This window comes from Ailuropoda melanoleuca, chromosome X (assembly GCF_002007445.2).
Source record: "Ailuropoda melanoleuca isolate Jingjing chromosome X, ASM200744v2, whole genome shotgun sequence".
NCBI classification, from domain to species: Eukaryota; Metazoa; Chordata; class Mammalia; order Carnivora; family Ursidae; genus Ailuropoda; species Ailuropoda melanoleuca.
In genome coordinates, this window is record NC_048238.1 from 79,289,494 (window position 1) to 79,316,617 (window position 27,124).

A 27,124-nucleotide genomic window follows, 5' to 3' on the forward strand; every position below is an offset into this window, starting at 1 on the left:
TAACTACATATATATATATATATCTTACTACCACCAAGATCAAATACAGAACATTTCTATTATCCCAGAAAGTCCCCTACAAATATTTCCAGTCAATCACCCTGCCCTGCTACCCTCTACCACCATGCCGACAAATACTTTTCTGATTTCTATCACCAAATATTGATTTTTAATGTCAACATGATACACTGACTACCTTCAAAATATGCATGTCCCACACATGCTGAATGGTATGATAAGATGCAGATGGGATGAGAAGTAAAAACTTGGATATTAAGAGAAAGTAACACCCAAGAGGCATCTGAAATTCTTCACCATCCTGTTTAGGAGACAGCAGGAGCCTTGAAGAATCTGAACATCTTCTTTCTCTAATTTGCCTCTTCTATTAGCAACTTCTTTTATCTCCCTCCCCACACTACAATTTTTGACTTCTTGATTCCTGGTAAGTTAATTTCAAATTTATAGCATAGATTAGAAAATGGACTTTTTTATTTGATATTTGGAGCTTTTCAAAAGAATGGCACTTTATATTACTCTATGAAAAAAATCAATATCAAAACCTGCAATATTAGAAATATAATTTTATTAAATCAAGTGGGATTTTGTAAACAGCAAGGCCCATCTCTAGGTTTTGAAAATGATTATTTCACAGAAATAATAACACTAATAATCACTATTTTCTACTTAAGGATTAACCTTACTAAAATAATATAAATGGGGGCGCCTGGGTGGCTCAGTCATTAAGCGTCTGCCTTCAGCTCTGGTCTTGATCCCAGGGTCCTGGAATCAAGCCCCCTCGCTGTGTCTCTCTGTCAAATAAATAAAATCTTTAAAAAACGAAAAATAAAAAAAAATAATATAAATGATCTGAAATGTAGGATTCATTTGATTTCCTATCAGGTATGTTAGTGGGGAAATTTAGAGACCTTTGGAGGTTCTTGTTGCAATTTAATACTCCAAAGGATCTGCGAATCACCCAAGTTAATTTTTCAGGACTGGCTTTTAGGGAATTTTTTTCTCACATAATATCTCTTTTGAACTTGATTTCAGCTCACTGGGAAAAGAAGAGCAACTGATTCTTAATAAGGGGTGGTAATTATAATGCAGTTACTTGGAAATGTCTTGAAATACACAGAAAACAGGAGCATATCAAAAAAATACACATTTTACTTAGCATCTGTATCTAAGGCTGGATCCTTAGGTGTTCTGGTTCAGTGACTTTGTGACAATAATTTATCCCTAATCAAAAAAGGGTTTACTCTCAAAGAAATTTCCATTTTCAGTCAAAATGAAAAAAAAAAGCATGTAGATTGCAACTTGTGTGGAACACAGTATAACCAGTGTCATCTTCCTTTTCAACCTGGAAGCAACAGCTCATGCATTGTAATAACTTACTGAACAGGACTAACAGATGAGCATATAGCTAAAGGAGGGTGAATCAAAGTGACTTTAGAATCAACTCATATAATAATCCCTTAATTTTCTAGTATTCTTTTAATGTAGACTTGCCAGTAAACAGCAACCATAAAACATTAATAAATTTGAAGTGAACTTTGGCCAATTTCAGATATTACATTTTATAATGCTCTCTATTTTAGTATGAAATGTGTGAAACATTTTATTATTTATGATTTATGAAAAAAATAATCATAAAAAGAACCCCTTGTACCCAACATGCAGCATACAAAATACCAAATTCTGAGTACCTTTGAAGACCTTTGTGTACCACTTCCTGATCATTCCCCTTCCTTCCTGCTCTCTCAGAAGTAACTGCCACCCTGAATATTGTTCATCATTCCTTTGCTTTTTATTTTAATTTTACCACATGGGTATGTATCCCAAAACAATATACTCTTTAATTTTACAGGTATGTAAATTGTAGAAATAGAATCAGACTGTATGTATTCTTCTGTAATTCACTTAGTTCAGCCAGCTTTGTGAGATTCATCCACATTGAGATGTATAGCCGCAGGTCTTTCGATTTCACTGCTATATTGTTTTCCATCGTGTGAATATGTTACAATTTATCAATTTTGCCTTTGATGTAAATTTAGTTGTTTCCAGGGTTTTGCTTTCCTACATCACTGTTATGCACATTCTTCCACATGTCACATTGTCTTTATATGTGAGAATTTCTCTAAGGACTATATTTACAGTTAGAATTGTTACATCAAAGGATATATGCATCATCAACTTTACTAGATAGTGCTAAATATCATTTTTTTTTGCAAAACGAATCTAATAATTTATACTCCCACAAGCATTTTATGAGAATTCAAGTTCTACAGACTCACAAGTTAACAGCAATGTCAAATTTTTAATCTTTGCTTATCTGGTAGTTGTGAAATGGTATGATTTTAGTATACACCGTCTAGGTTACTTAATAAAAGTATGCATCTATTCATATATTTTTAAGTCCATTAGTTTTCACTATTCTGTGAAATGCCTGTTATGTCTTTTAACCTTTTCTTTCTATTAGGTTATCTTTATTTACAGACTTTAGAAATACTTCATGTATCATAGATAATGATACTATTCAGTTATTTTTATCAGACCATCTACTCTCATTTTGTGGACTCTCCTTTCACTGTCTTTATCATATCCTCTAATAAATGATAGTTCTTAATTTTAATGCAGTTAAATTTTACAATCTTTTTCATTCTGTTTTTTTTTTCAGATTATATTTATTTATTTGTCAGAGAGAGCGAGAGAGCACAAGCAGGGGAAGCAGTAGGAGAGGGAGAAGCAGGCTACCTGCCAAGCAGGGAGGGCTCAATCTCAGGACCCAGGTGTCCAACACTATAATATATATTCCCACAGTCTACTTAGAGTATATAAAGTGTCTTATATCCATATAGGTCTATTTTATCTCATCCCTTTATATTATAATTCTCCAATGTATTATATCTATAAACACTGAAATGCTCTCCAGAAAATGTTATAATTTTTCATTCAGTAGTCATACATATTGTAAAGATTGTTAGAGGAGAAAGATCATCTATTTTACTTACTCAGGTATTTATCACGCCTGTTACTTTTCTTTTAGTACTCACATTCCAAGTTTACATCTGGCTTCATTTCCTTTTCAGCTTGAAAAAGATTCTTTGACATTCTTTTAGAGTAGGTATGCTAGTCATGAATTCCCTTAGTTTTCCTTCATCTAAAAATGCCCTTATTTTGCCTTCATTCCTGAAGATAATTTTCACCAGTTAAACAATTCTGCATTGACAATTTTTTTAGTGCTTCAAAGATATTCCAGAGTCTTGTAGCCTCTATGATTTCTGATGAGAAATCTGCAAATAATTGTTGTTTCTTTTTATGTAGGAAATATATGCATATATATTTTTTACCTTTGGTGTTCAACAGTTTATGATGTGTCTGAGCATGGTTTTCTTTGAGTTTATCTCATTTGTGATTCACAGAGCTTTACAAGTATGTTATTTTATATATTTTAACAAATCTTTTAAGTTTTCATCATTAGTTTTTTAAATATTATTTTCTGCACTAATTTCATTCTTTCTTTCAGGGGCTCCAGTGACATGAATATTAGATGTTTTGATGTCATTCTAGAAATCCCTGCAGTTCTGATCAGTTTTTTCTTTTTTTTTCTTTCTTTCTGTTCTTACAGTTTAGAAAATTTCTGTTGGTATAATTTCAGGTTCACTGACTCTTTGTCACTTCCATTCTGTTACCGAGCCTATTCAGTACATTTTTCATGTCAAATAGTATATTTTTGAGTTCAAAATTTTTGTTTTTGTTCATACAGTTTCTATTTCTTTGCTAAGGATTTAATCTCTTTACATTTGTTTTGAGAGTGCTTACTTAATGGCATGTAACAACTGCTTTTAAGGTCTTTAACAGTTATTACCTCTATTTCAGATTGTTGATTGTCTTTTCTTCTGAGATTTTGTCTGATTTTCATGTTTCTTGGTATGTTGAGTAATTTTGTATTGTATCCTGGACATTTTGAATATTGTAATCAAGCTCTCTTGTTCCTCTTAAAATCCTTTGGAGAATGTTGATTTGTTGTTCCTATTGTTTATTGCTGTTGTTTTAGTAGGCCATCAACCTGGTAAGGTTCAGACTCCAAGTTCTTTTTTGCCTTCCAAAGCCAGGAAGGTGGTTCCAAAATCAGTTTATTTTTCAAAGCCTTTTCAATACTGTTTGTGTTTGTCTCTTGCATATGCCACTCAGGGTTTCGTCTGCACCTCAGGCAACTTTTATATTGTAGCTCAGTTTTCAAATGCTCTGTTTATCTTTTCTAGGTGTATTCCACTCATGCACAGCTTGGGAGTGAGCCCTGGGTTTTTGTTGGTTCATATGCAGAATCAGTGACCCTTTCTCTTCATTCTTCTCTTGGAGATTCCCCCCACATTCTCCGGGTACAAGGGGCTCATTTCCCCCTTTCTCTGGCCAGAAAGATAGAATTCTCTCAGAGTTTTAGCTTCCCACAGTGCTGTGCAGGTCCATGCCACTTGGGTTGCACTTAAGGTGAAGTGGCAGGAGAAAAGAGATAGCAAATTATGATGTTTTCCCCACAGTGTGGGTAAAAGAGACTCTTGCCCAGTTTCTCTATTCAGAGAGATGGGCTATCTCTCCAGGTAATAGGTAATTATGCTCTAGCTCCTGTGCCTCAAATAGGGTTTACTTAAGGCAGGGATGAGAGGAAAAAATAATCATTCAGGATTTTAAGTTAAAATTTGCCATATTTTAAAGAAAATTGCATTTTATTTAGGAGATTAAAAATGTAAACCAAAGTAGCTAATTAATCCTCTTATATTTGTTTTTTAAATTTAACTCTAAGCTCCTGCAAAAATAATTATGCCATTTACCAATTTTAAATAAAAGAAAATTCACAGTTAAAAAAACAAAGCTGAAACTAAACAATGAATAATTATTGATTGGCTAATATATGAGAGATGTCAGACGAAGTGAAAGGAAACCTCCTTTTCTGTCTTATAGAGGATACTAATATTCCTTAAAGACAATTTATTTAATTTGCCTCCACTCCAGAAATAAAGCAGAAGGAAAAATATTAAAATTCAGAAAAGTCCTTTCTTCAAAGAATTGGAAATATATAATTGTAAAGTGATCTAAACTGATTTATCAGAAAGTTTTCTTTCCTTTGGTTTCCAATTGGGTTGGCACTTTTTCATTTTTTTTAAATATTTAGCTTTTTAAATATCCTGTATCTTTGAACTTAAAGAATTTACATGAATATTTGTACATTTAAGGTGCTCCAAAATTCAGTTTATAATTAAGTTCTGCTTATTGGCAACTTTAGCTCTACCTTGTATCTTGTTGCAGATTTATTCATTCAAAATATTATTGACCATGTACTGTGTGTCATATGAGATTATAGTCAAGAATATAAACGCTACACTCAGGAATATAAAATATAATTATACAAGGTCCTTTTTTCAGGAAATATTTAAAAAATACTAATATCTCAGAAGCTGTCAGACAGCTAATCCTCAAATCAATGGCCATAACAGAACTGCCCTCATAAGCCTAATTCAAGCAGTACACACTTGCGATGAGGGAGCAGAAGGCAAGCTGAGGACAAAGTGCAAGCTGACATCCTGCAAACCACCCTCCCTCCCAGGTGGGATATGCGTGACATTCCTCAGGCATTCCGGACTGCCCTAAAGCTAAAGGAAGAAAAACCTACAGTTAACTAATAGAGATCAAAGTCCAGCAAAAGCTGTGTCTCCCTCAGTTTAAATATGTCTCAGTGATTTAGAAGAAAAAAGCATTCTTATCAATAACCTAACTTCTAGAAGGGAACTCCCAACTGTCTTAACTTTAATGCTTTACTAGAGGGAAAAAGAACCTTACCTTGACAATTGCAAGGCCTCCAGTATCTTGTACATCCTCTTTAGTATGCAAAAGTTCTTTGAAAAACCTCTCTTTTCCTTAGGTCCCCCAATTCCCAAGTATATAATCAGCACCTCACAACCCCAGTGTAGGAGCTCTTTCTGCTCATGGGTCCTGTGCCCATGCTTTAATAAAACCACCATTTTGCACCAAAGACGTCTCAAGAGCTCCGGACCTCACCCCATCAAACCTAACTTATATTCCAAAACTACGTCACTTGTGAGAAACTTTCCCAGAGACAGACTAAATATCCTTCCTACTAGTTATGTCTAAACTTCTCTGAAAATTCACATTTTAATGAAGAGGGCAGCTTAATGATCATTTAAAGCCACAAATTAATTTCTCTCCTGTCTCCAAGTATATGACAGCTATTAACTGGCACTGTTATATGACAATAGGAAGTTTGGGAGTGGTTACCAGAGCAGGGTTTGGTCTGTGTCTTGGACAGAGCTTATATTGCAGTTCAGTTCACAAAGTCTTCATTATCCTTCTTTGGCCCTGCAGTGCTCATGAGCAGTTTAGGGGTGCAGGGAGAGAAGAGAGACTTTGGCAAATCTGGGATTGAAAGCCTACCTGACTCTTTCAAACTCACTTTAAAATGCTATAGTGACCAACACTTTTTTGTAAAACCCATCTGATACAGAATTCAAACTGTGATGTTCTAGTTTGCTATCTCCAACAGTTGAGCATAAATTTTCCCTGAAGAAGAATTGGAGTCAAGAAGAAAGTGTTGTTATGTGCACTGGGTTTACATGGAACTAATGAACCATTGAACACTACATCAAAAACTAATGATATACTGTATGGTGGCTAACTTAACATAATAAAAAAAAGAAGAAGAAAAGTGACTTAGCCCAATACCAACCTGTTTAATTGGCTAACAAAGTAGGAGTTGGAGCCTAGATTACCTAAAGCCCCACACAAGCACTTTCCACTACTCCAAAGTCCTTCCTTTCTTTGTTACTGTATTTTGAATAATAATAATTCTTCAAATATAAACAAAATACTATTGGAAAGTATATGTACAGTTGTTTTTGCATTCTTAAAATTATAACAGAAGTCAAATAAATAAGAAAGAAAGGCATACTACATTGAGAAAATTAGCAAAACAAAAGTGATTCCCAGAATAAATCATGTAAAAAGGGAGGGAGAGTTAAGATGGTGGAGGAGTAGGGGACCCTTTTTCAGGTGGTCCACTAAGTCGAGTTGGATAGATACCAGACCAGCCTGAACATCCACAGAATAAGCCTGAGACACAGGAAGATACTTCTGGATCTCTACAAATGAACATCTCCAGCGCTGAGTATTGTGGTACGAAGAGGGGAGCCATGAAACTGCACACAGATATCAGAAGATAAACAGAAGGGGGAGGAGGCCGCCCCGTTCGGGCGCCGGGAAGCGGTAGCCACCTGCATGGGGGAGCGGGCGGACACACGGACAGCACCCACGAAAGAACAGACTGAGACCGTGGGCCGGGGAACGCACACCACCAGACTGAAACGGAGCTCCGGTATGCTCACTGGAACCAGACTGAGACTGGGAGCTCCGGGAGCGTGCGGGGCGGCTGGTGGCTGGCGGTGTTAGAAACACAAAGGACAGAGACACGCAAATGGGGGAGCGGGCGGACACACGGACAGCACCCACGAAAGAACAGACTGAGACCGTGGGCCGGGGAACGCGCACCACCAGACTGAAACGGAGCTCCGGTATGCTCACTGGAACCAGACTGAGACTGGGAGCTCCGGGAGTGTGCGGGGCNGCCCGTGCGGGGCGGCTGGCGGCTGGCGGCTGGCGGGGTTGGAAACACAAAGGACAGAGACGTGCCAGCCCTGGAAGTGAGGGCTGGGACGCCAGGTGTGGGACGCACATCCCAGGATGCTGCAGGGTTGAGCAGCACTAACAGAAACAGAGTTAAAGTGGCCAGAACATCAGTGGAGAATGGCCCACGATCCCTCTGTTCTGAGACAGAGCCTGAGATTCGGCTACTGCTGCTCTGACTCTCAGAAGAGGCACAGCAAACCACCAGGGAAAGCGACCAGAGAACAAAAGCCTGAAAATACCGGCTCACAGTGTGCCCATCCCCATCCCCCTCACAGGGGACACGGAGAATCTACCCAAACAGGGTTGCCTGAGTATTGGCGTGGCAGGCCCCTCCCCCAGAAGGCAGGCTGAAAAATCAAGAAGCCCACATCCCTAAGATCCTTATAAAACAAGGGCACACGGCCTGGGTCCCAGTCAATAATTTGGGCTTTGGACAACCCCGCAACCTCTCCTCATCAGAATGACCAGAAGGAGAAATCCCCCCGCCCAGCAAAGAAAAGACNAAAGAAAAGACAATGAGTCTGTGGCCTCTGCCACAGAACTAATGGATATGGATATAACCAAATTATCAGAAATGGAATTCAGAGTAACAATGGTCAAGATGATGTGTAGACTTGAAAAAAGTATTAACGAAAATGTTAATGAGAATATAGAATCTCTAAGGGCGGAAATGAGAGCGAATCTGGCAGAAATTAAAAATTCTATGAGCCAAATGCAGTCAAAACTAGAGGCTCTGACGGCCAGGGTCACCGAGGCAGAGGAACGCGTTAGCGAATTGGAGGATGGGTTAGTAGAAGAAAAAACGAAAATAGAAGCTGGTCTTAAAAAAATCCACGCCCACGAATGTAGATTACGGGAGATTACTGACTCTATGAAACGATCCAATGTCAGAATCATCGGCATCCCTGAAGGGGTGGAGAAAAACAGAGGTCTAGAAGAGATATTTGAACAAATTGTAGCTGAAAACTTCCCTAATCTAGCAAGGGAAACAAGCATTCGTGTCCAAGAGGCAGAGAGGACCCCATCCAAGCTCAACCAGGACAAACCTACGCCACGGCATGTCATAGTGCAATTCGCAAATATTAGATCCAAGGATACAGTATTGAAAGCGGCCAGGGCAAAGAAATTTCTCACGTACCAAGGCAAAGGTATCAGGATTACGTCAGACCTGTCTACAGAGACCTGGAATNTCTGACAAGACTTATCAGAAAGAATAGAGAAAGGACCCAAATTAATAAAATTATGAATGAAAAAGGAGAGGTCACAACCAACACCAATGAAATTGGAAGGATTATTAGAAACTTTTATCAACAGCTATATGCCAAAAAACTAAACAATCTGGAAGAGATGGAGGCCTTCCTGGAAACCTATAAACTACCAAGACTGAAACAGGAAGAAATAGATTTCTTAAATAGGCCAATTAACTATGAAGAAATTGAGTCAGTGATAAACAACCTTCCAAATAATAAAACTCCAGGCCCAGACGGTTTTCCTGGGGAATTCTACCAAACATTCAAAGAAGAAATAATACCTATTCTCCTAAAGCTATTTCAAAAAATAGAAACAGAAGGAAAGCTACCAAACTCATTCTATGAGGCTAATATTACCTTGATCCCCAAACCAGCCAAAGACCGCATCAAAAAGGAGAATTACAGACCGATTTCCCTAATGAATGTGGACGCCAAAATCCTCAACAAGATCCCGGCTAATAGAATCCAACAGTACATTAAAAGGATTATCCATCATGACCAAGTGGGATTCATACCTGGGATGCAAGCATGGTTCAACACTCGCAAATCAATCAATGTGATACATCATATCAACAAGAAAAGACTCAAGAACCATATGATCCTCTCAATTGATGCAGAAAAAGCATTTGACAAAATACAGCATCCTTTCCTGATTAAAACCCTTCAGAGTGTAGGAATAGAGGGTACATTTCTCAATCTCATAAAAGCCATCTATGAAAAGCCTACTGCAAGCATTATTCTCAATGGGGAAAAGCTGGAAGCCTTTCCCTTAAGATCAGGAACACGACANCTAAAACCCTTCAGAGTGTAGGGAAAGACGGTACATTCCTCAATCTCATAAAAACCATCTATGAAAAGCCTACAGCAAATATCATTCTCAATGGGGAAAAGCTGGAAGCCTTTCCCTTAAGATCAGGAACACGACAAGGATGCCCACTCTCGCCACTATTATTCAACATAGTACTAGAAGTCCTTGCAACAGCAATCAGAAGACAAAAAGGGATCAAAGGTATCCAAATCGGCAAAGAAGAAGTCAAACTGTCTCTCTTTGCAGATGACATGATACTCTATATGGAAAACCCAAAGGAATCCACTCCCAAACTATTAGAAGTTATAGAACAATTCAGTAAGGTGGCAGGATACAAAATCAATGCCCAGAACTCAGTTACATTTCTATAAATGGATAATGAGACTGAAGAAAGAGAAATTAGGGAATCCATCCCATTTACAATAGCACCAAAAACCATACGTTACCTTGGAATTAACTTAACCAGAGACGTAAAGGACCTATATCCTAGAAACTATAGATCACTTTTGAAAGATATTGAGGAAGACATAAAAAGATGGAAAAATATTCCATGCTCATGGATTGGAAGAATTAACATAGTTAAAATGTCCATACTACCCAGAGCAATCTACACTTTCAATGCTATCCCGATCAAAATACCGAGGACATTTTTCAAAGAACTGGAACAAATAGTCCTTAAATTTGTATGGAACCAGAAAAGGCCCCGAATCTCCAAGGAACTGTTGAAAAGGAAAAACAAAGCTGGGGGCATCACAATGCCGGATTTCGAGCTGTACTACAAAGCTGTGATCACAAAGACAGCATGGTACTGGCACAAAAACAGACACATCGACCAATGGAACAGAATAGAGAACCCAGAAATGGACCCTCGGCTCTTTGGGCAACTAATCTTTGATAAAGCAGGAAAAAACATCCGGTGGAAAAAAGACAGTCTCTTCAATAAATGGTGCTGGGAAAATTGGACAGCTACATGCAAAAGAATGAAACTTGACCACTCTCTCACACCATACACAAAAATAAACTCCAAATGGATGAAAGACCTCAATGTGAGACAGGAATCCATCAAAATTCTAGAGGAGAACATAGGCAACAACTTCTATGACATCGGCCAGAGCAACTTTTTCATGGCACATCTCCAAAGGCAAGAGAATCAAAAGATAAAATGAACTTGTGGGACTTCATCAAGATAAAAAAGCTTCTGCACAGCCAAGGAAACAGTCAAAAAACTAAGAGACAGCCCACGGAATGGGAGAATATATTTGCAAAGGACACCACAGATAAAGGACTGGTATCCAAGATCTACAAAGAACTTCTCAAACTCAATTCACGAGGAACAAATAAACAAATCATAAAATGGGCAGAAGATATGAACAGACACTTTTCCAATGATGACATACAAATGGCTAACAGACACATGAAAAAATGTTCAAAATCATTAGCCATCAGGGAAATTCAAATCAAAACCACACTGAGATACCACCTTACGCCAGTTAGAATGGCAAAGATAGACAAGGCAAGAAACAACAATTGTTGGAGAGGATGTGGAGAAAGGGGATCCCTCCTACATTGTTGGTGGGAATGCAAGTTGGTACAGCCACTCTGGAAAACAGTGTGGAGGTCCCTTAAAAAGTTAAAAATTGAACTACCCTATGACCCAGCCATTGCACTACTGGGTGTTTACCCCAAAGATACAGACGTAGTAAAGAGAAGNTCATCAGGGAAAGTCAAATCAAAACCACACTAAGGTAACACCTTACACCATTTAGAATGGCAAAAATTGACAAGGCAAGGAACAACAATTGCTGGAGAGGAGGTGGAGAAAGGGGATCCCTCCTACATTGTTGGTGGGAATGCAAGTTGGTACAGCCACTCTGGAAAACAGTGTGGAGGTCCCTTAAAAAGTTAAAAATTGAGCTACCCTATGATCCAGCCATTGCACTACTGGGTATTTACCCCAAAGATACGGAAGTAGTGAAGAGAAGGGCCATATGCACCCCAATGTTCATAGCAGCATTGTCCACAATAGCTAAATCGTTGATGGAACCGAGATGCTCTTCAACAGATGACTGGATTAAGAAGATGTGGTCCATATATACAATGGAATATTACTCAGCTATCAGGAAGAACGAGTTCTCAACATTTGCTGCAACATGGACGGGACTGGAGGAGATAATGCTAAGTGAAATAAGTCAAGCAGTGAAAGACAATTATCATATGATTTCTCTCATCTATGGAACATAAGAACTAGGAAGATCGGTAGGGGAAGAAAGAGATCGGTAGGGGAAAGAAAGGGATAAAGAAAGGGGGTTAATCAGAAGAGGGAATGAAGCATGAGAGACTATGGACTATGAGAAACAAACTGAGGGCTTCAGAGGTGAGGGGGTTAGGGGAATGGGATAGACTGGTGATGGGTAGTCAGGAGGGCAAGTATTACATGGTGCACTGGGTGTTATACGAAACTAATGAATCATCGAACTTTACATCAGAAACTGGGATGTACTGTATGGTGACTAACATAATGTAATAAAAAAAGCATTAAAAATAAAAAAGAAACCAGGGATGTACTGTATGATGACTGACATAATACAATTAAAAAAAAACATTAAAATAAAAAAAAATTATGTAAAAAGAAACATCCTAAATAATTCCCCTGAAATCAAACACTTTCTAGTTATTTTCAGAAGTTAATTTTTTTTCTGAACAATGAATTTACACAGACAACTATATATAATAACACTGAATGTGCATAAATATGTTTTATAGCTTGGGATGCTTGCAGGTGTGATTGAACATGCGAGTATTGCTTTCCATAACCTTTCTCATTGACTATAATGAGGTCCCTTTGTAGGCTTTCTAATTTTTGACATGTGGAATCACTTTTGGGTAATTAAAATGTAGCCACAAAATGTAGTCCTTGAACCCTACTATAAAGATAATTGCTCAGTGTAAAGTATGTAGACATGATAAAACAAACATCTTAGTTTTCTGCATTTGTCTCAACCTTGAAAATATTATGACCCTCAAACAGATTCACAGTGTTATAGAGGATTTTTGTTTTGTTTTCCCCCACTCTACTCTATTCTGTGGTTTCCACTTCTCTCACCTTAGCTCCCTTTATTCTAATTCACTAACTCCATCATTCATTCTTTAACTTACAAATATTTATTGAAATTGCTGTTAAACACTAGGGATCCAAAGATTTGCAAAGTATTATAACTCAGTCTAGTCAGACAGCAAGACTTTTAAGTAAATAAAAGCAGTGGGATATTAAGTGCTAAAATAAAAATGTGCATATGATATTAGTGGACATTGAAGAAGAAGTGACTATCTCTATTTGGTATAACCAGGAAACGCTTTAATGTGGGACACAAAGGCAGAAGGTAATGTAGATAAAATTAAGTGTCCCCATAACCTGCAGCCCATTGACAAATACTTGAGGCAGGCGGAGTACAATGTTCCTTCAGGAAGCTCCTAACTGTCTTAATGTTAATGCCTTGTGGGGGGGGGGTTGGGGGGGGACAACCTTAGTTTGACAATAGCAAGGCCTCCTATATCTGGTGAGTCTTCTTTAGCATATGAAAATCCTTTTGGAACTTCCCTTATCTTCATTTTCCCCCATCCCAAAGTATATTATCAGTTGTTCCTCACAATTCTGGGGCGGCAGGGAGCAGCAGCTCTTTCTGACCAGGGGTCCTGTCCCCATGCTTTAATAAAACCACCATTTTGCACCAAATACCTCTCAAGAATTCTTGGCCATAGGCTCTGGACCCCGCCAAACCTCACCTATATTCAAAAACTACATCAGCTTCACAGAGGAAGCCATGTTTAAGCTGAAGCTAGATTGATTAATAGAGTTTTCCAGTCTAACAAAATGGGAGATGTATTGCAGACAGCAGAAATATTATGATTAAAGGAAGTTATTGAGGTCATAGGCTTAATGTCATCCATCCTTTTAGGCATAGTACCTAGCTCAGTGTTCGGCATATTATAGGCAATCAAGAAATGTTTGTTGCAAAAGAAATCTTGTGTATGGCATGCTATAAATACTTTGGTCTGATTAGAGCATAAGGTTAAAGTGAAGGAGGGGTGAGAATGAAGCTGGAAAGGTAGGTTGGTGATAGATTACAAAAGAGCCTTAATACCAATTTGAGGATTTTGACTTTTATATAATTATCAGATGAAAGACATGACCAGGTTATAATGTTGGCTGATTTGAGCAGAGAAAGAGTAGTACTGAAAAGACAAATTAGTAGGCTCTACAACTAGTCCTAGAAAGAAGCAAGACAGTAGGACCAGCTAGGAATTTATTACAGTAGTCCATGGAGAAAATGCTTAGCACCTGAACTAAGACTGTGACAGTCAGAACTAAAAAGAAGAGAGTTTAAAGATATTTTAAATGTGTAATTTTCAGATTATGTTGCCTGAAGGATGATTGTGTTAGGAGAAATAAGAGTGATAGTCACATTCTGGCTTGATCTCATGGTTGGATGATGACTTCATTTATCCAGTAGGAGAGGAAAAACTGATTTTGGGTGGAGTTCTGAAAATAAATTGTTTCAGAGAAAATAGATTTGAAATAGCATGAACTAAGTGAAACTGGCAGTTAGAGATGGAGCTTAGGAAGAGGTGGCTTTTTGCAGGGGAGATAGACATTTTCCATTTTCTTTTTCAAATTCCTTCCCTGCCCAGCTCTTACTCCAGGAAGCTAAGCTTCATGGACTACATCCCTGGATTCTCCTGCCCTCATCTTACCCTTGGAGTTACCCAAAGAGAGGAATGAGCAGGAGATAAGAGGGCAAATGGAAAGGTGTGTTTGGATATTTATTCCCCTGATCCCTCCCTGTAAGCCCATAGCCTCTGTAAGCTCTCTATTCCTCTCTTCAAGTCCATTCACCCTTCTCTCTCCAGTGATCTCTGCCTTAAGTTCCAGTACGATGTTAAGTAAAGTTGGTAACCTCCTTGTCCAGTTCCTGACCTTAGAGAAAAAGTTCTGTTTTTCACAAGTAAGTATGATGTTAGCTATGGTTTTTCCATATATGAAGTTTATTATATTGAGGTATATTCCCTCTAAACCTATTTTGTTGAGGGTTTTTATCATGAATGGATGTTGTACTTTATCAAAGTAATTTTCAGCATCTTTGAAATGGTTGTATGGTTTTTACCCTTCTCTTGATGTGATGTATCACATTGACTGATTTGCAAATACTGAACCACCCTGGTATCTGAGGTGTAAATCCCACTTGACTGTGATGAATGATTTTTTAATGTATTGCTGGATTCACTTTGCTAATATTTTGTTGAGGTTTTTCACATCTATGTTCATCAGAGATATTGGCCTATAGTTCTCTTTTTCAGCAGGGTCTTTATCTGGTTTTGTTATGAGGATAATGCTGGTCTCATAGATGAATTTGAAAGCTTTTATTCCTCTTCTAATTTTTGGAATAGTTTGAGAAGAATAGGTATTATTTCAATGTTTAATATTCTTTAAATGTTTGCTAGAATTTGGCAAGCCCTCTCATCCTGGACTTTTGTTTGTTTGGAGTTTCTTGATTATTGATTCAGTTTTGTTGCTGGTAATCAGTCTGTTCAAATTTTTTATTTCTTCCTGCTTCAATTTTGGTAGGTTATATATTTCTAGGAATTTACCCATTTATTCTAGGTTACCCACTTTTTTGGCATATAATTTTTCATAATATTCTCTTATAGTCCTTTATATTTCTATAATATCAGTTGTTACTTCTCTTTCATCTCTGATATTGTTTGACCCCCCCCCTCGTGATTGTGGCTAAAAGTTTATCAATTTTGTTTATCTTTTCTTTTTTAATAATAATTATTTTATTATATTATGTCACCATACAGTACATCCCTAGTTTTTGATGTAAAGTTCCATGATTCATTACTTGCATATAACACCCAGTGCACCACGCAATACGTGCCCTCCTTAATACCCATCACGAGCCTATCCCAATCCCCCACCCCCCTCCCCTCTGAAGCCCTCAGTTTGTTTCCCAGAGTCCATAGTCTCTCATGGCTCATTCCCCCTTCTGTTTACCTTTTCAAGGAACCAGCTGCTGGTTTCATTAATCTGTTCTCTCTCTCTATTGCTTTAGTTTCTCTTTTCTTTATTTCTACTCTAAACTTTACTATTTCCTTAATTCTATTGATTTCGGGTTTTGTTTACTGTTTTTGTTTGTTTGTTTTTAGCTCTTTTAGGTATAAGTTTACGTTGTTTATTTGAGACTTTTTTTTCTTCTTGAGGTACGCCTGTATTGTTCTAAGCTTTCCTCTTAAAATAGCTTTTGCAGCATCCCAAAGGTTTGGATCATTGTGTTTTCATTATCATTTGTTTCCATGTATTTTTTATTCCCTCCTTGATTTCCTTGTTGACCTATTCATTGTTTAGTAGCATGTTATTGAACCTCCATGTATTTGTGGTCTTTCCAGACTTTTCCTTGTGGTTGACTTCTAGTTTCATAGTGTTGTGGTCAGAAAGGATGCACGGTTTGATGTCAGTCTTTTTCAGTTAGTTGATACTGGTTTTGTGGCTTAACATGTGATCTATCCTGGAGAACATTCCATGTATACCTGAAAAGAATGTGTATTCTGTTTTAGGATGGTGTGTTTTGAATGCATCTGTTGGATCCATCTAGTTGAATGTGTCATTCAAAGCCACTGTTTCCTTATTGATTTTCTACTTCAGTGATCTATCCATTGATGTGAGTGGAACGTTAAACTCCTCTACTATTATTGTATCACTACGGATTACTTCCTTTATGTTTGTTCTTAGCGGCTTTGTGTATTTGAGAGCTCCCCCATTGGGTGCATAAATATTTACAATGGATATATCTTTTTGTTGAATTGTTCCTTTTATGATTATTTTGTGCCCTTGTATGTTTCTTGTTAGAGTCTTTAAGTCTATTTTGTCCAATATAAGTATTGCTAATCCAGCTTTCTTTCTTTTCCATTTGCATAGTAAATGCTTTCCTATTCCTTCACTTTCAATCTGCATATGTCCTTAGGTCTGAAATGAGTCTCTTGTAGGCAGTGTATAGAGGGCTCTTGCTTTTTAATCTGTCACCCTATGTCTTTTAATTGGAGTGTTTAGTCCATTTACATTCAAAGTAATTATTGATAGGTATGTACTTATTACCATTTTGTTACCTGTTCTATGGTTGTTTTCATAGTGCTTCTTTGTTCCTTCCTTATCTTGCTCTCTTCTCTCATGGTGCTGGCTTTCTTTAGTCATATACTGAGATTCCTTTCTCTTTATTTTTTGCGTATCTATCACTGGTTTTTGATTTATGGTTACTGTTAATTTTATATATAACATCATATGTATATAACAGTCTATATTAAGTTGACAGTTAATTAAATTTGAACCCATTCTAGAAGCACTGCATTTTTACCTCTCTCACCCTCATGTTTTAGGTATATAGTGTCATGCTTTACATCCATTTATTTTGTGAGTTCCGTGAGTGATTTTTATAGGTAATACTTAATTTAGTGCTTTTGTGCTTCCTACTTTTCTTACTTCTGCTTATGATCTTTCCACTCACAGAGTCCCATTTCACACTTCTTGTAAGGCTGCTTTAGTGGTGATGAATTCCTTTAGCTTTTGTTTTTCTGGGAAATTCTTTATCTCTCCTTCTATTTTGAATGATAGCCTTGCTGGCTAGAATATTCTTGGTGGCAAGTTTTTTTTTTTTCTTTCAGCATTTTGAATATATCATGCCTCTCTCTTCTGGCATGTGAAGTTCGTGCTGAAAAATCAGCTGATAGCCTAATGAGGTTTCCCTTGACTGTAATTTTTTCCTCCTTGCTGCCTTTATTTATTTATTTTTTTTTACTTGCTGCTTTTAAAATTCTCTTTAAAGGGTATTTGGGTGGCACAGTTGGTTGAGCATCTGATCCTTGGTTTTGTCTCAGGTCATGGTCTCATGGTCGTGAGTTCGACCCCCATGCTTAGGCTCCATGCTCAGTGTGGTCTGCTTGAGATTCTCTCTCCCTCTCCCTTTGCCCTTACCACTTATGCTCTCTCTCTAACATAAATAAATAAATATTAAAAAAAATAAAATTCTTTATTACAACTTTTTGCCATTTTAAACCATGCGACTTGGTGTGGACCTCCCTTAGTATAATTTTGTTGGGGCTCTCCATGCCTCCTGGGTCAGGATTTCTCTTTCCTTTCCCAGATTCAGCAAGTTTTCAGCTATTATTTCTTCAAATAATTTTTCTGCTCCCTTTTCTTTCTCTTTGGAAATTCCTAAAATGCAAATGTTATTATGCTTAATATTGTCGCTGAGTTTCCTTAATCTATTTTCATTTTTTATTTTTCTTTTTTCTCTCTTGTGTTCAGCTTGATTGCTTTCTATTACTCTCATTCAGGTCACTGTGCCATTCTTCTACTTCCTCTAGTCTACTGTTTATTCCCTTTAGTATATTTTAAATTTCATTTATTGAGTTGTTCCTCTTGGATTGGTTCTTTCTTATTTCTTTGTTGAGGATCTCACTAAGGTCCTCCACTCTTTTCTCAAGTCCAGTGATTATCTTTATTACCATTACTTTGAATTATCTGTCAGGCATATTACTTATCTCCATTTTGTTTACCTCTCTTGGTGTGACTTTGTCCTGTTCTTTTATTTGGGACATATTCCTCTGTCTCCTCATTTTATCTAACTGTGTCTGTTTCTATGTGTTAGGAAAGTCAGTTATGTCTCCTAATGTTGAAATCAGTGACCCTATGAAGAAAAGATCCTACAGTTCTTGCAGGGCAATGTCCCTTGTTCATCAGAAACTGGCACTTCAGTGCTGTCTCCTATGTGTGTTGTGTGTACCCTATTTTTGTGGCTGAGCTGGGTTTGCCTTCAGTTCAGTCATCTGCAATGGTCCTCTTTGCCTGTTGCGGGCAGTGTTTGGTCCCTGTGTTGTTAATGGGCCAGTCTAGGGCCTCAGTTGAGTCAGAACAGGCATTTGCCAGAGCTGTTCTAGCACTAAACTGCAGGGTACTTTTCTTATGTTGTCCCCTGAGAAGCTTTCATTGGTGGGTAGGTCTGATAGAGTCCAACCAGATGTCTGCCCCAGCCCACTCCTGGGGCCATATTCAGACTGGTTCATGTGGTTATCTTCCCCTCTCCCTGGACCAGAGTCACTTTGGAGTGGTACTGGTCCCTGTAGGGGTTGCTTGCATACAACCAGGCTTGTGGCACAGCTTTGGATGACTTCTCCCAAGGATGTGTTCGTGGATGGGTTTCACCAGAGAATTCAGTCAGAGTACAGAATGCCAGCAGGCCCATGCTGGTCTACTGCAGAAGGGGACCTGCAGCCACCTGAAAAAACTGCCCAGGCTGGTGGAATTGGAGGATGTGGATGCACATGAGCACATGAGAGCAGGGTACACTGTTAACAAACTAGGTGGAAGGTGTTCACACTGTGCTGGTCACAGCAGATGTCCCTATATCTAGGCTAGGAGATCAGGGAGGCAAATGGTGTCCACCAGCTCCTTTGCTCTTAGAGAGTTCTCCTAAAGATCCCTGCCCCTCTAGCATAACCTCTGAGATTAGTAAATAAATCCCCTTCCTGTACACCCCAGGCATTTTTCAAGCTCCTGCTGTGGTGCCTAATCTCAGTGGGGCTGTTTGTTGTGCTGTCTCTTTAAGGGTAGGGATTTAATTTCCTATTGTTCTCTAGCTCCCCCAAGTAGAGCACACTGATTTTCTAAAGTTCCTGGGGTTAAGGCCTGTTAATTGTAAGATCTCTCGAAGCCAGGCCCCTCTGGTTTTCAAAATCAAATATTATGGGGATTCATCTTCACATTGTGGGTCCCTTATGCCTGGGGTGCCTGGCAAAGGGTCTGCTCTTCTCCTGTCTCTGTGCCTGCTGCATCCCTCCCTCTTGCAGGCAGTTCTGTCTGTTCATTTGGCTCCCATCCATGTCCTACCCTTTCTTCCCTCCTCAATGTGGCCTCTCCTCTACACTTACTGTGGAGAATCTGTTCTGGCAGTCTTTTGGTTGTTTTCTAGGTTATTTGCACTGATGTGGTTGTTATCTAAATGTATCTGTGGGACATGTTAAGCCCAGCCTCCTTCTATTCTACAATCTTCCCTGGAAGTCCCCAGGATTTCTTTAGTTACTTTGGTGCTTAGAATTAGTTATTTTGGTGCTTAAAATATACACTTTTATGAGTTTACAGAAAAGACTTTTCAAAAGTTGACAGATTTATTGTTTTTTCTGTGGTTATCAGGTTTTTTTTTTAATTTGTCCAGGGTGGTTTCAAGGAGGAAGGATGGAGTATTCCTCACATATAGACAGTCAAATGCTTCTCTAATCAAAATCATTTATAAATATTTAAAATATTTTCTGCGCATTGATTTCTGTCTCATTTCTAGACATTAATAAAGCAACAGAAAGAGAAATTAAGAAAACAATCCCATTTACATTTGCACCAAAAATAAGATACCTGAGAATAAATCTAACCAAAGAGGTGAAAGACTTGCACTCTGAAAACTATAAAACATTGATGAAATAAATCAAAGATAACACAAAGAAATGGAAAGATGTTCCATGCTTCTGAACTGGAAGAACAAATATTGTTAACATGTCTGTACTACCCAAAGCTATCTACACATTTAATGCAGCCCCATCAAAATACCACCAACGTTTTTCACAGAGCTAGAACAACCAACCCCAAAGTTTTTATGGAACCACAAAAGACCTTGAGCAGCCAAATAAACCTTGAAAAAGAAAAAATTAGAGGCATCACAGTTCCAGGCTTCAAGTTACATTATAAAGCTATAGTGATCAAAACAGTTTGGTACTGGCACAAAAATAGGCACATAAATCAATGGGACAGAATAGAAAACCCAGAAATAAACTCACAATTGTATGGTAAATTAATCTTCAGCAAAGCAAGAAAGAATATCCAGTGGGAAACAGTCCCTTCAACAAATTGTATTGGAAACCTTGACAGCCATGTGCAAAAGAATGAAACTAGACCACTTTCTTATACCATACATAAAAATAAATTCAAAATGGATTAAAGACCTAAATGTAAGACATGAAACCATAAAAATCCTAGAAGAGAGCACAAACAGTAATGTCTCTGACATCAGCAATAGCAATATTTTTTAAGGATATGTCTCCTGAGGCAAGGGAAACAAAAGCAAAGACAAACTATTTCGACTACGTCAAAATAAAAAGCTGCACAGTAAAGGAAACAATCAACAAAACTAAAAGGTGACCTACTAAAAGGTGACCTACTGAATGGGAGAAGACATTTGCAAATGACATATCTGATAAAGGGTTAGTATCCAAAATGTATAAAGAACTGATACAACTCAACACCTAACAAATAAATAATCTGATTAAAAATGGGCAGAAGACATGAACAGACATTTGGTCAACAGACACATGGAAAGATGTTCAACATCACTCATCATCAGGAAAATGTAAATCGAAACTACAATGAGATGGATTCCTGTCTCACATTGAGGTCTTTCATCCACTTGGAGTTTATCTTCGTGGATGGTGTGAGAGAGTGGTCAAGTTTCATTCTTTTGCATATAGCTGTCCAATTTCCCCAGCACCATTTATTGAAGAGACTGTCTTTTTTCCACTGGATGTTTTTTCCTCCTTTGTCAAAGATTAGTTGCCCAAAGAGCCGAGGGTCCATTTCTGGGTTCTCTATTCTGTTACATTGGTCTATGTGTCTGTTTTTGTGCCAGTACCATGCTGTCTTGGTGATCACAGCTTTGTAGTATAGCTTGAAATCCGGCAACGTGATGCCCCCAGCTTTGTTTTTCCTTTTCAACAATCCCTTGGTGCTTCGGGGCCTTTTCTTGTTCCACACAAATTTAAGGGCTGTTTGTTCCAGCTCTTTGAAAAATGTCATTGGTATTTTGATGGGGTTTTGGCATTGAAAGTGTAGATTGCTCTGGGTAGCATAGACATTTTAACAATGTTTATTCTTCCGATCCATGAGCATGGAATGTTTTTCCATCTTTTTGTGTCTTCTTCAGTGTCATAGAGGAGAACATAGGCTGCAACCTCTTTGACATTGGCCACAGAAACTTTTTTCATGACACATCTCCAAAGGCAAGAGAAACAAAAGAAAAAATGAACTTGTGGGACCATCAAGATAAAAAGCTTCTGCACAGCCAAGGAAACAGTCAAAAAAGCTAAGAGGCAGCCCTCAGAATGGGAGAAGATATTTGCAAATGACACTACAGATAAAAGACTAATATCCAAGATCTACAAAGAACTTCTCAAACTCAATACATGAGAAACAACTAATCAAATCAAAAAATGGGCAGAAGATATGAACAGACACTTTTCCAATGAAGGCACACAAATGGCTAACAGACACATGAAAAAAGGTTCAAAATCATTAGCCATTAGGGAAATTCAAATCAAAACCACATTGAGATACCACCTTATGCCAGTTAGAATGGCAAAAATGACAAGGCAAGGAACAATTGCTGGAGAGGAGGTGGAGAAAGGGGATCCCTCCTACATTGTTGGTGGGAATGCAAGTTGGTACAGCCACTCTGGAAAACAGTGTGGAGGTCCCTTAAAAAGTTAAAAATTGAGCTACCCTATGACCCAGCCATTGCACTACTGGGTATTTACCCCAAAGATACGGAAGTAGTGAAGAGAAGGGCCCTATGCACCCCAATGTTCATAGCAGCATTGTCCACAATAGCTAAATTGTGGAAGGAGCCGAGATGCCCTTCAACAGCTGAATAGATAAGGAAGATGTGGTCCATATATACAATGGAATATTACTCAGCCATCAGAAGGAATGATTACCCAACATTTGCAGCAACATGATGGGACTGGAGGAGATAATGCTAAGTGAAATAAGTCAAGCAGAGAAAGACAATTATCATATGGTTTCACTCATTTATGGAACATAAGAAATAGGAAGATCGGTAGGAGAAGGAAGGGAAGAATGAAGGGGGGGGTAAACAGAAGGGGGAATGAACCGTGAGAGACTGTGGACTCTGGGAAACAAACTGAGGGCTTTAGAGGGGAGGGGGGGGATTGGGATAGGCCAGTGATGGGTATTAAGGAGGGCACATATTGTATGGTGCACTGGGTGTTATATGCAAGTAATGAATCATGGAACATTACATCAAAATCTAAGGATATACTGTATGGTGACTAACATAACATAATAAAAAATTATTATAAAAACAAAAAAACTACAATGAGATATCACTTCACACATGTCAGAATGGCTAAAATCCAAAACACAAGAAACAACTAGTGTTGGTGAGGATGTAGAGGGAAAGGAACCCTCATGCACTGTTGGTGGGAATGCAAACTGGTGCAGCTACTTTGGAAAACAGTATGGATGTTCCTCAAAAAGTTAAAAATAGAACTACCATATGATCCAGTAATTGCAGTACTGGATTTTTACCTAAAAACCAAAAAAAAAAAAAAACCCCAAAAAACCAAAACCTAATTCAAAGGGATACATGTCTCTCTCTGTTTATAGCAGTATTATTTACAATTACCAAATTATGGTTGCTGCCCAAGTGGCCTTCTATAGATGAATGATACGGTATATAGATATAGAAGACAATATGGTATACAGATACAATGAAATATTATTCAGGAATAATAAAAGAATGAAATCATGGCATTTGCAATGACATGGATATAACTAAGAGTATAATACTAAGTGAAATAATTCAGTCAGAGAAAGACAAATACCATATGATCTCACTCATAGATGGAATTTAAGAAATAAAACAAATGAGCAAAGGAAAAAAAGAGAGGAGAGATAATCCAAGAAACAGACTCTTAACTACAGAGAACAAATTGATGGTTACCAGAGGGGCTGGGGGAGAGGAGATGGGTGAAATAGATGATGTCGTGATGAGCACTGGGTGAAATACAGAACTGCTGAATCAATTGTACACCTGAATTGTACACCTCTATAGTACACCTGAAACTAACATAACACTGTATGTTAACTATACTGGAATTAAATTAAAAAAATAAAATAAAAAATAAAATAAGACTGTTTCTACTACTTAATCTTGGGTGACCTGGAAAAAATATGTTTGGTTTGTTTTCTGTCTTTAGGCTAATCATGCCCACAGATTAGCTATGCCCACAGAGCCCCCTTGTTCAAAGCGAACTTATTGAGAAAAAGCAGGCTGCTGGGTTTTTCTTGCCTCCTCACTTTGAAAAATCTTCTCAAAGAATTAGAAGAGCTGTCTTCTGCCCTTTTTGCTGTTAGAGCTACAGCACTCAGTCATGGCTCTATGAACTTACTCTGGACATCCCACAGCCTTGACCTAATGCCTTGCACACAGTGGATGCAACCATGTGTGTGGGCATGGTGATGATCAGAGGAGGGGCAGGATAGAATTTGTACTTGTTGAATTAATGACTGAAGAGAAATTGGTTATTTTTCTCAATAATTAAGATCACCATTTCTTTAGTAGCAGGCAACCGGAGTCCCAGTTCTGCTACTTAGAACCTTTATCAATTTGGGTGAATCACTTACCTTTTCTGGGCCTCAGTTTCCTTATCTATCAAATGGGACTAAAACTACTTGCTTTGCGTACCCTGTCAAATGATAACACAAAATAATGCAAATGAAAACACTTTGTGGAAAAAAAGAAAAGAAAACACTTTGTGAATGTTTATCATCCTTTCTCTCCCCTTTAATTTGCTCACTCCCGGTGTGCTCCATCATGCTCTGGAGTCCTCACAAGTTGGAGTTGCTGACCATCAATTTGCTCTGGCAACTGATAGTGACACATGTCAGGGGTCAGGAATAATAATTTTGCTTTGGCATTCCTCTGAATGTTCTAGAAAATGCCGTCTGGTTCAAGAGATTTAGTGATATTCTCTTAGGTCAGACACAGTCAAATTTCTGATACGTTGGACCATTATTTTGAATTCTGAGAGAGCCAAGGAGATGTTAGAGAAATATCCTGACCAACTGATAATGAATTTAGTAAACCAGGGCAGGGATTTTTAAGCACACAGGGGTTGAAATGCACTGGTATTGTGAGCCTGATTGCTATGGTCTCAAATCCCCTAGATGTATAGGGCCTATATAACTAGGTTTAAGACCAAAGTGATTCAAAATATTTTGGGTTTGAACAATTATGGTAAATCTTTAGGACCTTCCCTGAAAGTGCTTTAGGACACTAGGACATGGCAAAACGTAGGGGCCAGGGGAGAGAAATAGTCATGTCTGATGACAGAAAGTGGCCCAGATGCCTGGATAACTCTCTCTCTATGTGAGCTGGCAGCACACAGCACATGGCTGATCCTTCTCCTCCCTGGAAGTCTGAAGGTGGCATGGTCTCACCTGTTGGGGGCATGCTCCTCCTTCTTGTTCCTGTGTCCCTGTCACTGCTAACAGTGATGACACTGACCTGGGGGCTGGGGTTGTCAGGAATGACAATTGTTTGCCACTACTGCTTCCTGGTGGTGCAGGAGGCCCTATCACTCCACCTACATGTGATAGAAGAGATGCAGGCTGGGCTGCTGTACACCAGGGTGCAGCAGGGGGTGTGTTCTCCTTGTTACTCTTGGACCTCTGAGGGGAACCAAAGGGCTGAAAGAAGGAGACCTCACAGGTGAAGCCAGGTCTCTCAAAGGACTGGTGGGGCTTACTCTTCCTGGAGGAGGTGGTGCTGGTTGGCTGCTGCCGTACCACATGGGTCATGCCCATATTTAAGGACTGGGCTGCTGGAAGGGTCACATGACTAGTCAGTAGCACAGAGTGCTGCATGATGGAATTGAGTATTCATGTTCCTGCAGTTGGCCAACTGCTGGATACCTGCCATGGTCTCAGGAATCACAATCACATGCTGCACTGACATGTGAGTGGTTGCTTCAGTCAGCTGCTGCCATGCTAGGGAAAACAAGTTTTTCTGGCTCCTACTTGGCCAGGCTTCCTGGGCAACTAGGCCTGGCTGGATCTGAAGACACTGAACTCGTGGGGCTTGAGTGACAATGGTAACTGCATTCTTCATTCATATGGAATTGCCAGCATGCTTAGAGAGAGACACTTGGAATCATAAGAATTTGGGTGAACACATAATGAGAGCTTGCTAGGAGTCAGGCTGGGCATAGATCTGGGCTGTTATTGTGTGCAGGGGCATGCTCTGCTGACCCACTGCAGCCATGGATGCCTCTGAGGACTGGTAGAGTGCAGATTGGTAGTTTTGGAGACTTCAGGGTTGGCTTAGGAAATAGTGGCACTGGTAGAGTTGGGAACCTGATTGTGGACATTGTTCAGGTGGTTGTTAAAGGTCATGTTTAGTTGGTGGATTGCTGGGAGCCACATACATGATGAAGGTGGTTTTGCTTGGGTTCACAGTGTCGTACATATTCACCCAATGTTTGCAAATCTCCATGATCTGAAAATATGATTTCATTCGTCTATTATGGGAAAAATCAAGCAGGTGTGTCATGGTGACAGAAGGGTGATTTAGGGTTTCAATCCTAGTGATTCTCAGCATGTATGGTCAGTATCTTTTTTAACAGGTTGATGAACTCTCACAAGTCTACCTTTTCCACCAACATGTCACTCCCTTTTAAATCTCCTGTCAGGTTCACCCTGGCCATATCATCTAAACAGGTGAAAATGTTGCCTCTTTCTACTTAATCCCCATTTCTGCTTTATGGTCATCTGGCATCTTCAGCCTCCACAAAGGATGTGGCAAGCCTGTGTCACGATTAAGAAGCCTAGTTATCTTTTTCCCTGTACTTAATAAATATTTAGCTTACAAACCCTGTTTTTGTGAAATATACCAAATATGATCACATTCAGAAGCTCCTATGATTATCAGTTTTATATAGTTGTTTTCATTTATCTCTGTGTGCATTTAATTTTAGTCTTGGCTTTTTCCCCCAATCTTTTTTATTCATTTAAATGTTTGAATATATAACAGTCACATAGTTATAAATTAAAATTATTTTAAAAGTACTGTCATGACAGTGGATTTGCCCCTCCCCCGCCTGAAATGGTTTTTAAAAATCAATGAAATACATGAAATGATGGTATTCAAGGTATTGGGTTTCAGGGAGTGAAAGGTAGTGACTCTGAGACATAGGAAATGAGCGCAGGCAGCCTTATGATTGCTCCAACTTAGTTCCTAGAGAGAGTTTTGAGGTCACAGCACATTGGAAGTAGAATTCACATGTAGCCTGACAGTCTTCTTATATTGATAAGATGGAACTGAGAGCCAGGGAGTGTGAAGCAGTTGGATTCTCAGGACAGATTCTTGGAGAAGAGAGAGCTGTAAAAAGAGAAAACTCCAGAGATCTTCATAAAGCCTTGCTCTGGTAGAATATTGATAGTCACAGGTATATGAGGGAACTACCTGAGGCTTTGGAA

The 27,124-nt window shown here is 38.6% G+C and overlaps 1 pseudogene; it reads right to left on the minus strand.

Annotated features, from left to right (window-relative positions):
• The window catches only part of LOC105238809, an 89,284-nt pseudogene extending 62,672 nt beyond the window's left edge, over positions 1 to 26,612 (minus strand).
• Positions 26,613 to 27,124: the final 512 nt, after the last annotated feature.